At 39.5% G+C, this 14,250-nt stretch overlaps 1 protein-coding gene and 1 pseudogene across 1 annotated transcript in view; both read left to right on the forward strand.

Moving 5' to 3' along the window:
- Positions 1–14,250, forward strand: part of LOC143899394 (intraflagellar transport protein 80 homolog) — a 279,705-nt gene that overhangs the window by 87,666 nt on the left and 177,789 nt on the right. The window lies entirely within an intron of this gene.
- On the forward strand, positions 4,287–8,497 carry LOC143899431 (uncharacterized; annotated as a pseudogene).

The following is a 14,250-nucleotide window of genomic DNA, read 5'->3' on the forward strand; positions in this document are numbered from 1 at the left end:
CTCTTTTATTTCGCTTATCATCTTTTCTACTTTCTTTTTCTTTCCTGCTTCGCTTCCCATCGCTGTTATTCCTTTCACAACTATTTTATTTCTCTTCCTTTTTTTCTCCGCCATTTCCATATTTCTTTCTATCTCTTTCATTTTTTCCATTACGTATCTTCCTTCGCTCTTGTCCTCTATGTTCAATTCTGTTTTTTCTATTTTCTCTTCTACCTTTTTTACTGTTCCCAAATTTTCCCTCTCCTTTTAAATTCTTCTTTTAGCTTTTTTATTTCCTTTTTTATTTCTTCTTTATCTTTTTTTCTTTCTACTTCCTGCTCTTCCAGTTTCTTTAAAATTTCCTTAATCCCCTCTGCTGCCATGTTTTCTTCTTTTTCCTCTCCTTTCTTTATTTTATTTGGTGGTGATCTGCCAACCTTCCTTGCTTCGCTAAATTTCTCCAATATTTCTTTTTCTGCTTTGGCTATTTCTTCCTCTGCTCCTTCTCTTTTCCTCTTCTGTAAGTAATCTTTGATTGTCCCTGTTCCTAAACTGTCTGCTCTTCCTCTCAGTTTGGCCAGTTCTTCCGCTTTTGTTGGTTTTCCCTTCGTTTTCTTTCCTTCCTCTTCTCCTTTCTTTTCCTTGTCACCTCTTTGTCTACTTTCTACTATTCCTTCCTTCTCTGCCTCCATTCGCCACCTTTATTTACTGTATATTCGCCGTGGCTCCCTCTACGTCTACCCTTTCCGCCCTTTTCAATTATCTCTACTGCTCCTTCCCTATCGGTAATTTACCTCCTTCCTTCTCCAACAGGTGGCGCCCTGTCTACCTCTTCCGCTTACGTGCCTTTTCCTGCCGCCCTAACCTTCTCACCTGTTGACTTTTTATTATCTATTAATTAATACCTTCCTGATTCCTACTTTGACTCTCCGTATCTCTGCTTATTGCCCTGCTTCCGCTCTTTCCTATTTCCCACTACTCTCCTTTTTCTCTCCACTATACCGCTCCTTCTAGCTCTCCAAATTCCACCCGATTCTCCACGTCCACTCTCCTCAACCGACCAAACCGGAATTCCATATAATTTATAATTTATATATAAATTATATATAAGAAGCATTTATCCCATGTAGAAAGTACCCGGGAAAAAAACCCTTATAATGTCTTATATGTTTATGTAAGAAGCGGTCTTATATGCTTATATATGAATTTTGGCCGCATAACCTCTTATATGGTCATATATGATTATTTAAGATTATATAAGAACATATAAAAAATATCTCTTATAGTGTGTTATATGCTCATATAAGAAGCTATCTTATTATATGTAAATTTTGGCCTGATAAGAGTTTATATGGTTATATATATATGATTATATAAGATTATATATAAGGACATATGTATTTAAATAAGTTTTAGAAAATTGTTATATATTTTCAAATGTTATTTTTTAAGCGTGCCGCTTTATTATATATAGAATATAACTGATACAAAAGATATATAAAGATATATATAAAGATACAAAGGATATATATAAGGTTGTAACTGATACAAAAATTGTGTTGCTCCGAGACAGCGTCGCGCGAGAATAGCGCGAGACAGTGTCGTGTTTTTTTGATGCCGTTCTTATAACACTGTTTGTCAAATTTTAAATACGAGAAACAGATCACATCAAATGCCATCTATCGGATACTTTGATATGCAATATTCGGATCTGCTCATATTTAATCTTATATGACTATATTATTTCATATACGATTATATTATTTTCAGTTTAAATTATAAGGTACGTTTGCAAAATAATACGATTAATATATTTGTTTATAAGAATTATAATATACATTATATAACAATTTTTTTTCACGAATTATTACTGGTAATTTCACTGTTTACAAAAATATTTAATAAAAATTAATATGTCAATTAAAAAAATTAAGTATCTTATGCAAAATTAGAAAAAAAAACTTAAAATAACATATAAGCAATGAGAAATGCCGTTTTCGGTCGAAGCAGATCTTGATGCTTAATAATATTTTACAATATCAATTATTATTAAATACATGTTTTAGTTTTTTAAATTAGCACTGCGTGCCAATATGGACTTTGTCGGATTTACAACGCAATTGTGTAAACTGAAACTAAAAATAATATATTTTATATTACTTTGATATTGTCAAGTAAAATAATATACTAAAAGAATATTTATAACAGTTATACAAATTTATATGGATAGATCCATTATAGAGTATATATTCATATATAATTATCTTAACCTTATAAATATACTTTTACATGATCACACATGATAATATACTAGTATATAAAACCATATATGACTATATAAAGTTATACTTAAAGAGATTTAGCCATATAATATTGTTCAAGATTATATTTCCATTTCTTTTATGACCATATATAATTATATATTTACTAATATGAACAAATAAAAGGTATTTTTTTCGGAGTATATAATCATATATGCTTATTGTATATGGCTATATATAATTATATATTCTCATATATATATATATATATATATATATATATATATATATAATATATATATATATATTCTCATATATATATATATATATATATATATATATATATATATATAATATATATATATGGCCATATAATATTGTTTAAGATTATATTTTCCATTTCTTATATGATCATATATAATCATGTATCTACTAATATAAACTAATCTAAATAAAGAGATTTTTTTCCCGGGTATAATATCATTATATATATTCATATATGATAAATAAATGCATACTTTATTTACCCCAAGGCGTCTCAACGGGCGTTTTTAAAGGGACGTACCTAACCCTGTACATTTCATACATTCTTGTTTTCTTCCTTGGCCTTTGTGCGACCTTACAACTCATTTACAAAAAAAATCTAAATCTAAATTAAAACCAAAATCAATCTCAAAATTTAGATCAAAATCAAAATCAAAATTAAAAAATCAAAAACATGGTTTAATCCGGCTGTATTCTCCCTTCATCTCTTCTCCCTGATGTTTGCTAGACTTTCTTCTTCCTTATTTGTTTTTTGCTTTTCCTCTCTTCCTTTCTTCTTCATCCTCGTCTGTGTCCATCAGCAGGCTCTCCTCTAGTTTGCTTGCTATCTCCTCCTCCGCCGATCTTCTTAGTCTCCCGCCCTCCTCCTCTCTCCATTCTTTTCTCTTTTCCTTCTTCTCTCCTTCTCTGCGTCTCCTCTCTATAGATTTGTCCTCGTCCATCTTAACCTTTAGCCTGCTCCCTTCCCTCTTTCTTGCGTTTAACACCCTCCATTTATCCTCCTCGCTTCCCATCCTCACCAGCATCGTCAGCCATTCTCCTCTCAGCCCTATCACGCTTACTTCTTTTACTTCTACCCTTATCTTCAGGCCTTCTGTAAACAGCTGCTTCACCTTCTCCCAGTTCGTTCCTTTTCTCATCCATCTGTTCTTCTCTATCTTTATTATCACGTTCTTCTTCCTTCTCTCGTCATCATTCCTCCCATCGTCGTCGGACCACCATTTCCTTTCCTCTAGCCTGCCCCTGCTCTTTTCGCTATCGTCTCTCTTCTTTTTCCCTGTGCCTTGTTCCAGTTTGCGTACTTTTCTTTTTAATCTCTCAATCTCTTCTCCCTAATCCTTTATTTCTTCCTTCAACCCACTCATTATCTCACGTGTTTGTTCCTTTATCAACTTCTCCAGCGTCTCTTTCTCTACTATCACCTTAGTTCTGCACTCCATTCTTTCTCTTTGTCACGTACTCTCTTTCTCTCTGACCTTATCTGTAATTAAACGATTATTCTTACTCTTGGGAGAAGACTTTGAACGAGCAATAAGTTCCCGCCTTTCTAGAGGGCAGCTCCCGGTTGGCGGCGCGACTCGGCGCGCCACGCGTGCGTGCGGGCATCGATGGTGTTCACAAGAGCCCGGAGTGTTGTCGAGTTCGGACGTGCGGACGTGTTTGAGTTTATATATATATATATATATATCTTATAGAATAAAGAACTATTAGAGTACAAGATATCGTTGTGTTTTCTGCCCATCTCGCCACATACGCAGTCGTTCTTTGATATATTTTCAATAGGTTATGGGCCCAGGGCACAATTCCCCTGCGTGAGGAACGAACGAATATAGTTGAACGTGTAACGAAGTGTGTGAGACGCCGGCGAAGGGCATCGAAAAGAATAGAAGAATCTAGAAGATTAGAGGGTAAGTAAATAATATTCCTCGTTGCTGACGAGCAAAACGAGAAAATTCTCAGCTAGTAAGAACGTTCGTTCGATAAAAGCTGTTAGAAGGAGATAGATATTTTTGCTATTTTTCTCGAGAAATATAAATAGAGGCAATAATGGTAATAAGAGAATTAGAGAATAGATGTGTAAAGTGTAATAAAGAAGTAGAGAATGATGAGGGAAAAAGAGATAAAAAAATGCCGCTTGGTAGCAAGTCGGCGACGTGCGCGTGCAAGTCCGATCGTGAACGGCGAGAGTCATTTCTTTTGGCGCGCGGAATTTTTGGCGCGCGAAAGCCCGATCGTAGACGGCGAGAATCATTGTTTTAGGCGCGCAGAACTTGTTGCTGGGCGCGCACAAACACATAATCGATTTCGACTAACAACATGGCATCGATGCTAGATGGCTAGATTACGATACATGTAAATGTATGCGTATGCTAGATGGCTAGATTGCGATACATGTATATGTATGTGTATGCGTATGTATTAAAACTCTATATGACTCTACATGAGTTTATTTTTTTTTTTGAAATCGATATGTATCTAGTCGGTAATTGAGCATGACTTGCTGTGCGGTGTAGCTTGATTACTGTTTAGGGAAGCTGCGTAAATTTGTATGGGCCCCGTGCGTGTGCGTGATCAACCCGAGCTCCCATAGATCTTTTCAGCAGTGCTGGGGATCGCAACGGACAGTGGTGTGCGCGTGCGGATAGCCCTGCAGAGGCGCGTGGTTTTCTCGCTTTGGGGTTATTGTGAATTGCAGTGCGTTCTATATAGCCTCATAAGCATTAAATTTTTATCGCTGAAAGAGATCTAGTGATAGAAATTGTAAATTATTATTTGTCAATACGAATGTTGGTTTATCTTGTCAAAAGAGGAATGCTAATGTTCAATTGATATTTAAATCCCGATATAGATGGAAGAAGAAGGCCAAGATGCGCTGGTCGACTACGACAGCGATAGCAGCTGTAACACGGTAATAGATAGAGAAGCAAAAGATAAGAGACAGTAAGAAAAGATAGAGGTAAGAGAGTATTTTTTTTTGAAAATAAAGTAGTCCAGAAGAATAATATATATATGCATTCAGATAAAATAAAAATAGTAATTTCAAAATTCCATATAGAAGCAAAAGATAAAAAGGAGATGGAAAGAAGAGGTGCAATCCCGAAAAAGAACTTGCCTAAAGTCAGAGAGAATATAGATGTGACCAAAGCATGGGAAGAGAACCGTCCAGTACTGCCAATTGGAACCAAAATATTATATGAAAAGCAAGAAAAATTGGTCGCAAAAATGGACAATTTGATGCAGATGCTGGATAAAGTAATGACGAAGGCCACCGAGATAATGGAGAATATGGTGGAAGTCTCTCGTTTAAACTTAGAGAAAGAAAAAGTTAAACTTAGACGTTTAGAGGTAAGCAATAAAGAAACCCAAAGTTCAGTAGAAAACAGTAAACAAACGGTTAAAGAACTAGAGGTAGAGTCTAAAAAGAGAAAATTAAATGAAATAACAGTCTGTTCAGCCGAAAAAGATAGAAGTTTAGAGACAATGAAAAGAGCTATAGAATTGGAATTGAACAGTCAAAGGTTGCATATTAGAAGAGAATATAAGATAACGCAAAAATCCGACTTTGATCTTTGGATGGATTATTTAAAATCTGAGTTAATGAATAACGAGTTGTTAGATGTAATATATTCAAACATTGAAAGTCCAGAAAATCTTTCCGAATTAAAAGTTGCTAAGAGAAAAAGTCTAGTTAGAGATATAATAATCAATCATTTAGATGAAAATTATCATAAAAGAATTCTACATGAAAAAGATCCGAAAGTGAAGAAATTGAGAGGATATAAAAAGAGTGAAGTAAACGTTACTCATGCATCGGTACGAGCTAAACTCTATCAAATTAAAATGAGAAAAGACGAAAAAGTAAGTGATTTTTGTGAACGCTTCAATTCAATAATTAGAGAATATGAATCATGCGAAGATGCGGTACCTCTCGCAGAACAAGAGATTAGATCTGCATTTTATCAAGCTGTGTCAATTATTGTAACAGAGCTAGAGGAAAAAGGTATTTAAATAAAACCGTCAATAAAAACATAAAGAAAAAGGGTAAATTTGTGCAAAAAGGCACAAAAAGAGTAGATAACAAAGGGAAAATAACCAAGATACAACCAGCTGAGAAACCTATATCAACAAAAACAGCAAACGAAGGAGAATCAGAAGAAGGTAAATTATGCATAATTAAAGTAATAGAAAATAGAGATAGTTCAAAAGAATTAGTAAATTTTATTGTAGATTCGGGTGCTACGGATCATATTGTGAACAAGAATATTATTCTGTCCAATTTCGAAAAATGTAAAAATAGAGTTATGAAATGCGCGAATAAAAATAAGCTTGCAAACGTTTCAATAGATGGTAAAGGAGATCTTTCGCTAATAACGAATGAAAAAGAAAAGAGAGTCATTAAATTAACAAATGTAATTGCAGCAAAGAAAGTATCCAAAAATTTACTATATCTAAGAAAGTTGGCTGATGCAGGGTTTAGTGTTTATTTAGATGATAAAGTGTTTAAAATTTACAATAAACTGACAAATAAAATAGTTTTTAAAGGAATATACAGATGTAGAGCAAAAATTGTTCCACATAGTGAGCTTCTTGAACAATCGCAAGCAAACATTCAGACCAATGAATTATCAATTTCGGAGGGAGAGTTAGATGAGAGGGATAATGTTGGCTTTGCGATTGGGAGGGAGAATGAAGGAGAGCTCACAAATGTGAACAAAAACGAAAATATAGAACACAACAATGCTGAACTCGAGCAAGTCATTAAGTTGGAGGATATACAGACAATAGAGAATATAGAAGAAATGTGTGAAAGCTCAGTAATTGAAAAAGTAAAGAAACTAGAGAAAATAAATGAGGCGATGTTATGGCATGTTAGATTAGGTCATGCATCGTTAAACTATTTAAAACAATTACAAAAACTAGAAAAGAGATTAGAGAATGTAAAGTTTGATAACTCCATATTAAAGTGTGAAGTATGTATAATGGCAAAGATGGCAAAACTGCCGTTTAAAGAAAACAGAAATAGAGCACAGAGACCACTACAGGTAATACATACGGATATCATGGGTCCAATGAAACCTACATCCTATCCAGGACAAAAGAGGTTCATAATCACTTTTATAGATGACTATTCTAGATTAGCAAAAGCCTACTCTCTGAAGAGAAAAGATGAATCGGGAGAGGCTTTAGAGAAATATCTTATATCCGCCAAAAATCTACTAGGAAAAGAAGAAAAGCTATGCTATGCAAAGTCAGATCAAGACAAGGAATTTACGGGAGGTGCTTTTAAAGAGGTATTAAAAAGAGAAAAGATAAAAGCCATATTTGCATCACCGTACACTCCAGAACACAATGAAGTTGCAGAAAGGTTCAACAGAACGTTGAAAGAGAAAGTAAGAACATATACGCTCGACTCGGGATTACTAAAGAGTATGTGGGAGTTGGCAGTTGACGCTGCTGTGCATGCGTACAACAGATCTCCACATAATACTCTAGAGTACGAGATCCCGTTGAAGAAGTTTTCATCAGAAACAAGTTGTCATTTTGAACAAATAAAGAAATTCGGATGCATCGGATATGCAAAAGTACCAAAGCCTACGTCGAAATTCGACAAGACAGCTATTGGTGTGTTGGTGGGATATACTGACACTGGATATATACTATATACTCTGGTATCCAAGCACGAAAAAATTTGTAGAGTCACGACAACAGAGCAGCAAGAAACTGCACTAAGAAGGATAGAAGTCACAAACTTAAAATGTTTGATGACGACTTAGAGGAAATAAAGAAAAACTTAAAAGAAAAAGAAGAAACTGGAAACAGAAAACATATGGATGACACTCATGGAGATTTTATTAAGCAGTGTGTTGATTAAGGGAAGGTAAAAGTCGAATGGATTAAGACCAAAGAGAATTTGGCAGACATTATGACAAAACCTTTACCTCTAGAAGCATTTGTGTATCTCTGAGAAATAAAATAATAAATATAGAGTTTAAACAAAGTTAGAGATTAAGTTTAGTCGATAACTAATTCTTGTTATGCTTCAGATAAAGAAGAAACTTAGAGAGGACCTGTGGATCGCTCGCACAAAGGGAGGGAGTGTTGAAAGAAGACTTTGAACGAGCAATAAGTTCCAGCCCTTCTAGAGGGCAGCTCCCGGTTGGCGGCGCGACTCGGCGCGCCACGCGTGCATGCGGGCATCGGTGGTGCTCACAAGAGCCCGGAGTGTTGTCGAGTTCGGACGTGCGGACGTGTTTGAGTTTATATATATATCTTATAGAATAAAGAACTATTAGAGTACAAGATATTGTTGTGTTTTCTGCCCATCTCGCCACATACGCAGTCGTTCTTTGATATATTTCCAATACTTACCATCTACCAAGTAACCTTTTTTTCCTTTCTCCTTTCTCCGCCCTGCCTCATCTCCTCTATCGCCTTCATCCATTCTTCTTCCTCTCCCTTTTCGCCCAATATCCTCCCTACCACGTCCTGCCAACTCTCTCTATCTCAATCCTCCCATCTTGAACACTCTTCCCAGACATGTTCCCACGTCTCCTCCTCCTTCTCACATATCCTGCATTTTCTATCTTTTTCTTTTCCCCAGTATAGTCCCTCCCTAACTTCATTGCCTAGTCTGAACCTTGCAATTCTGCTCCATCTTGCCTCCTTCCATTCTTTCTTTAATCCAGAATCCCGTCCTTCCTTATAAACTTATACCACCTATTGTATCTAGATTTCATGATCTTTTCCATCCCTTCGTGTCTTTGCTTCGATTTCTCCTTGTATTCCAATACCTTGCGACGCTTTTTCCCCCAATCTCGCAATCCGGTGGAGGGCTATCGTGGATTGGCAGCACGCGCAACTAATTCAGACACCAAATGATTGGGCGCCAGGTGCGACGGATTGCACCACCATACTCTATTATATCTAACGCGATATCCCCGACACTACCTCAAGGCGTAGTTCTCTTTCAGGGAATTCGGAGAGAGGCGTCACGCAATCAATCACACACAAAATAATAATAATAAGATAACATATGATATATTTAGCCAGATATAAGGCACTTGCAACAGAATATCAATCAAAGTAGGTGTTGGTATAATTGGTCTGAGCATCTCGCATTCGGAATCAAACCACGCGGCAACAAGACATTATCGGCGGCAGATCGACGCCGCGGCAACGAATTAACGCGAAAATGTTGTACAAATTACCGCACAAAAGTCGGATAGGCTGACGCACGAATGCCGCATAAACAACGCAATAAGTGCACGCGAGAATGTCGAATTTTAAATACTGTAGATTAACGCACGCGAGATCAGGTCCACGCAACAGATAAACGCAGACAAACACACAAAAGCTTAACATGAATAATTAGTTGATTCAGATAACGCGGTACCTTACTTTGAACTCACAACGAACTTACGCCACAAGGCCGACAAACCGACTCGCCGCACCTTCGGTTGCGCCTTCAACGCGCACCCGGGCCACCTCGATTCCGCACGACGCAAAACTTATGGGCGATCTCGCCGTATTGACCACGCTGGCCGGCGATTGCCCCCGAAAACGAAATAAGGATTTGTATCGCGGACGATCCCGCGGCTTGCCACGCGAATCCCGAATTCTTTCGCAAGCACGGAGATTCCGCGGCCCCGCGCCGATCCCGTCAATCTTTCCGTCCCGACAAGCACAATATTTGCCGCCCTCGAGGATACGTCCGGATACGTTACTCAAATACGAGGGCGAGTGCCCTTCAAATTACATGACCACTCGTGGCTCGCTGTTTTTCTCACAATTGGCTTCCGTTATCGCCACGCTTATCCCGATTCACGCAAGGAAACGCGGCACAATTACTCTCGCCAACATGAACAGAACGCAACACGATTGCGAACTCTAATACAACGAAACGTGATACAATTACGAATATTAACACTATGAAACGCGACACCATTCGACACGATTAATCCAACTCGCACAATTTAACGCCACGTGACTGCCGGCCGTGACGGTGCTCCCGGGGAGGGCACGGTTGGTCTCTACGCACAGGAGAGCTCATTTTGACAAGGCCCTGGCACGATTTCCACACGAATCTATCTTAAATGCGAGCGCAAGGTAACGCACGCTTCATACCGCCGTCCACAGGTAATTCCTGCGGCGCTCAAGTAACCGATATGTGCCTGGGGCCAGTGCCTTGAGCAAACTATTTTTTCTTAACGCGGGGACGCCAGAGTGGTGACCTTACAATGCGTCGTAGTATCTCCTTCGTCCCAGGCAGCTTGTAGTTCGGGCGATGCTCCCAAGTTCCTCGCCGGCACGACAGTGACGGATACGATGACGATGGCCTGCCGGGATCGCGTTGGTTCCCCGCGCCTGCGCTGTAGCGTGTCGCTCGACCGGATTGCCGATCCTAGCGCTCCCGGCGCCTAGGCCGCACGTGCGTCGCTCCTTCCGGGGGCGCCACTTCAATTCTAAGGCGCTCTCATCGGCGCCTCAGCTTCTCGCGCGCCTCCCCTTCCGGCGGCGCCGCTCCAACTACTTCCGATTCGGCGCGGGCTTTTCGAATCAACCGGCTGTCCGGGCCGCGATGATCGAGTCGGCGTTCGGGGTCAGGCTGGCCGGGCCTCGGCCCCGTCCGCCGGCAACCCCTCGAGGCGACGGCCCCAGGGCTGCGCCTTTTCCTGGGCCGCTCCTCGGCACCCTGCTCTGACTGGCGTTTCATTCGGGCGTGTTCCGGGGTGTTCTAGACTGCTATCCTGCCGCTGTTGAGACCGAGTACGGAGTAAATTCCGGCCGGCGACACTCATGCACTTGCGGGGAGGTCCGGGCGATCCGACTTTTGGCCATGTCCCCTGGCCGTTTCCTTAATTCTCTGCCCTTCCTTGTGGCGGCTCCCGGCCGTTACATGTTGACTCCAGCCACCACTGGCGCAATTAAGAATACGCAACCGCTCTCTCCTCGCTCCAACAAGGAAGCATTCCCGAATTCCCCTCGGCCGAGCCCGTCCGGGAAGTAGACGCGACTTGTCACGTCACAACCTCCTCTACCAACTCCTCCTCCCCTCTAATTTCTACACCAATCCCTTCCAAGTAGTCTTTTCTTTCCTGCTCCCATCTGCCTATTATCTTTTCCTTCTTCCATCTGTTTTTCATTTCTTCCAAACATTTTCTCGCTATTTCTCCTCCTTTACCTTCTTCCAGTTTTCTTTCGAACTTCCATGCTCTCTTACTTGCTCTGGCTCTCATTTTTTCCTTTCCAGTTCATCTTTAACCATGTACCTTGGAGTTTTCTAATTTAATCCGACTGTCCATCTGAGATATCTCTCGTGTATCCCTTCTACTTCCCTTCTTTCCTTCCATCCCCATATTCTGTCCCGTATCCCATCACCGTCCATATCAGGGTATCGTATAGCCAGATTCTTCTTTTCCAATCTTTTTTCCACATCCTCTTTCCTATCCCCTAAATTTCTCTTATTACTCTCTCTCTCTCTTTCTTGTCGTCTTCCTTCTTCTTTCTTTAATGTGCGCCTCTTGCCCTCTATTCTCCTTTAATGTGTACCCCAAATATTTTAACTCTTTGACCTCTTCTAATTTCTTTCCCTTCCATCTCCAACCATACTTCCTTTTCCTTCTTCCTCCCTTCTTAAATCTCAATATCTTTGTCTTTTCTATACTCAGCGTTAAACCCTTCCTGTCTAAATACCCCTCTAGCCCGCTTATCATAGATCTTATGTCCTGTTCCTCATCCGCTAGTACTGCTATGTCATCTGCATACATTAGAGTGTATATCTTCTCTCTTCTTAATTTTACCCCTCCCCATCCACCCTTCTTCATGTAATCCTCTATGTCTGCAAATAGTAAATTAAACAGTATCGGGCTCAGTGAGCATCCCTGTCTTAATCTCTTCGCCGTCCAGAATGAGTCCCCTCTTTCCTCTCCCTTTCTCACACTGCTTTTGGTTTCTCTCAACACTTCTTCTACCCTGTCTATCAATCCTTGCCTCACTCCTCTTTCTTTCATTGCCTTAATTAAGACTTCCTTATTTACTGAGTCAAACGCCGCCTTCAAGTCTACAAATAGCACTGTCATCTTCCCTTTCTCATTTTCCAGCTGTCTGTTTATCAGGTAGTTCAGTGCAAATATTTGATCCATCGTCCCCATTCCTTTTCTAAATCCTGCTTGGTTGTCGGGAATCAAGTTCTTCGTTTCTACTTCTTTCCTTATCCTTTCTTCCAGTACCGCCGTGTATATCTTGTACATCGACAACATGATCGTTATCCTTTTGTAGTCCTTCACCTCTCGACCTTCTCTCATTTTTCACTATTGGTATTATCTCACCTTCCTTCCAATGTTCCGGCCAGCTTTCCCCCCTCCATACCCGTTTACATATTTCCCATATTTATCTCACCATCTCTTCTCCAAATTTCCATGCCTCGTTCGGAATTCCGTCCTTGCTTATTGCCTTCCCTGTTTTCAATTTCTTTATTACGTTTTTTACTTCCTGCAGTTTTATCTCTTTCTCTTCTTGTCTGTTCCTTCCTCCTTCTTCTTTCACAACCCTGTTCTCCACGCCACCCATTAGCTCCATGAAGTATTTCATCCACTCTTCCAGCTTTATTTATTCGTTTATCCTCTTTCTTCTTTTCCTTACTCTATCTATCAACTCCCATACCTTAACTTCCGTTCTCGCCTCTCCTATTTCTCTGATCATCCTGTCCTTCTCCTCCTTTTTCTTTCTCTCACATACTTCTCTATACTTCTTTCTTCTTCTCTATATCTTTCTACATCTTCTTTTCCTTTTCTCCATTTTCTAAGTTCTCTCCTCACTTCTGTCTTTCTCCCCTTGCACTCTTCGTCCCACCATCCTCTTCTGTTCTTGTTATCTCCTCTACCCTTTTTTTTCGTTCTCCTCTAATAGTCTTCTTATCTTCGACGTTCCTTCCTTTATCTCATCCTGCAACTCTCTATTTCCTCCTATCTTCCCTAGCCTGTCACTGAATTGCGTTTTTCCTTTTTCGCTCCATATTCTTCTTCTTATTCTTTCCACCTCTCTCCTTTTCTGCTTTCTCTTTGCGCTACCTCTTATCCCTAGTATTAAAGGGTGATGGTCTGAGTCTACCCTTTTCCCTATTTCTAGTCTTTCCACTTTTCCTCTGATATCCTAATCTCCATGTAGTCTATAACTATTTCACCTTTTCCTCCCGTGTATATGCATTCTCCTTTCTCATCTCCTTTCGTACCTCCGTTTAAGATCATCCATCCTTTTTCTTTGATAAATTTTAGTAGTGTCCTGCCATCCTTATTCACCTTCTTGTCTTTAGATTTTTTCCCTCTCTTTTTCCCTTTTCCCTCGACTTTCTCCTCCCATCCTCCCTCCTCTCCCGTTTTTGCATTAAAATCTCCACCTATTATGGTCTTTACTCCTATTTCTCCCTCCTCCGTGCACTCCTTCAAGCCTTCTAGCTTCTTATTTATATCTTTGTTTACATATACTCCTATTATTCTTTAGATTTCCTCCTATTCTTATCTTAACTTCTATTTTTCCTTTTTTTTCTTCCCTCCTTCTTCCCTCTTTTATCTCTTTTAACCCACTCTTTATTCCTTATTCCTACATGCCTCCGCACGCTCTACCCTTCCTATTCCTTCTGTTCGCTATTTGTACTCTCCATCTAAATTCTTTTGGTAACTTTTCTTTCACCTTCTCCCATCTTTTCTCATCCATCCATGTCTCCATCATAACAATTACATCCCACTCCTTTATTCCTTCCCAGAAGTCCTTATCTTTATTTGTTATACCTGCTACGTTCCAGAAGACTACCTTCCACGTCTCCCCCTCCCTCCTGTTTACTTTTTCCTCTCCCTCTTTATTTTCCTCTTCCTCCTTTATATTTCCTCCGTTCTCCCTGACATCATCTGAAGCGTTCAATCTTTCTTCTGATTTCTTTCCCCCTTCCTGTCTCCCCTCTTGTGTTTCC

Source organism: Temnothorax americanus, unplaced genomic scaffold (genome assembly GCF_048541705.1).
Source record: "Temnothorax americanus isolate GAGA-0224 unplaced genomic scaffold, ASM4854170v1 Scaffold27, whole genome shotgun sequence".
In the NCBI taxonomy this organism is placed as follows: Eukaryota; Metazoa; Arthropoda; class Insecta; order Hymenoptera; family Formicidae; genus Temnothorax; species Temnothorax americanus.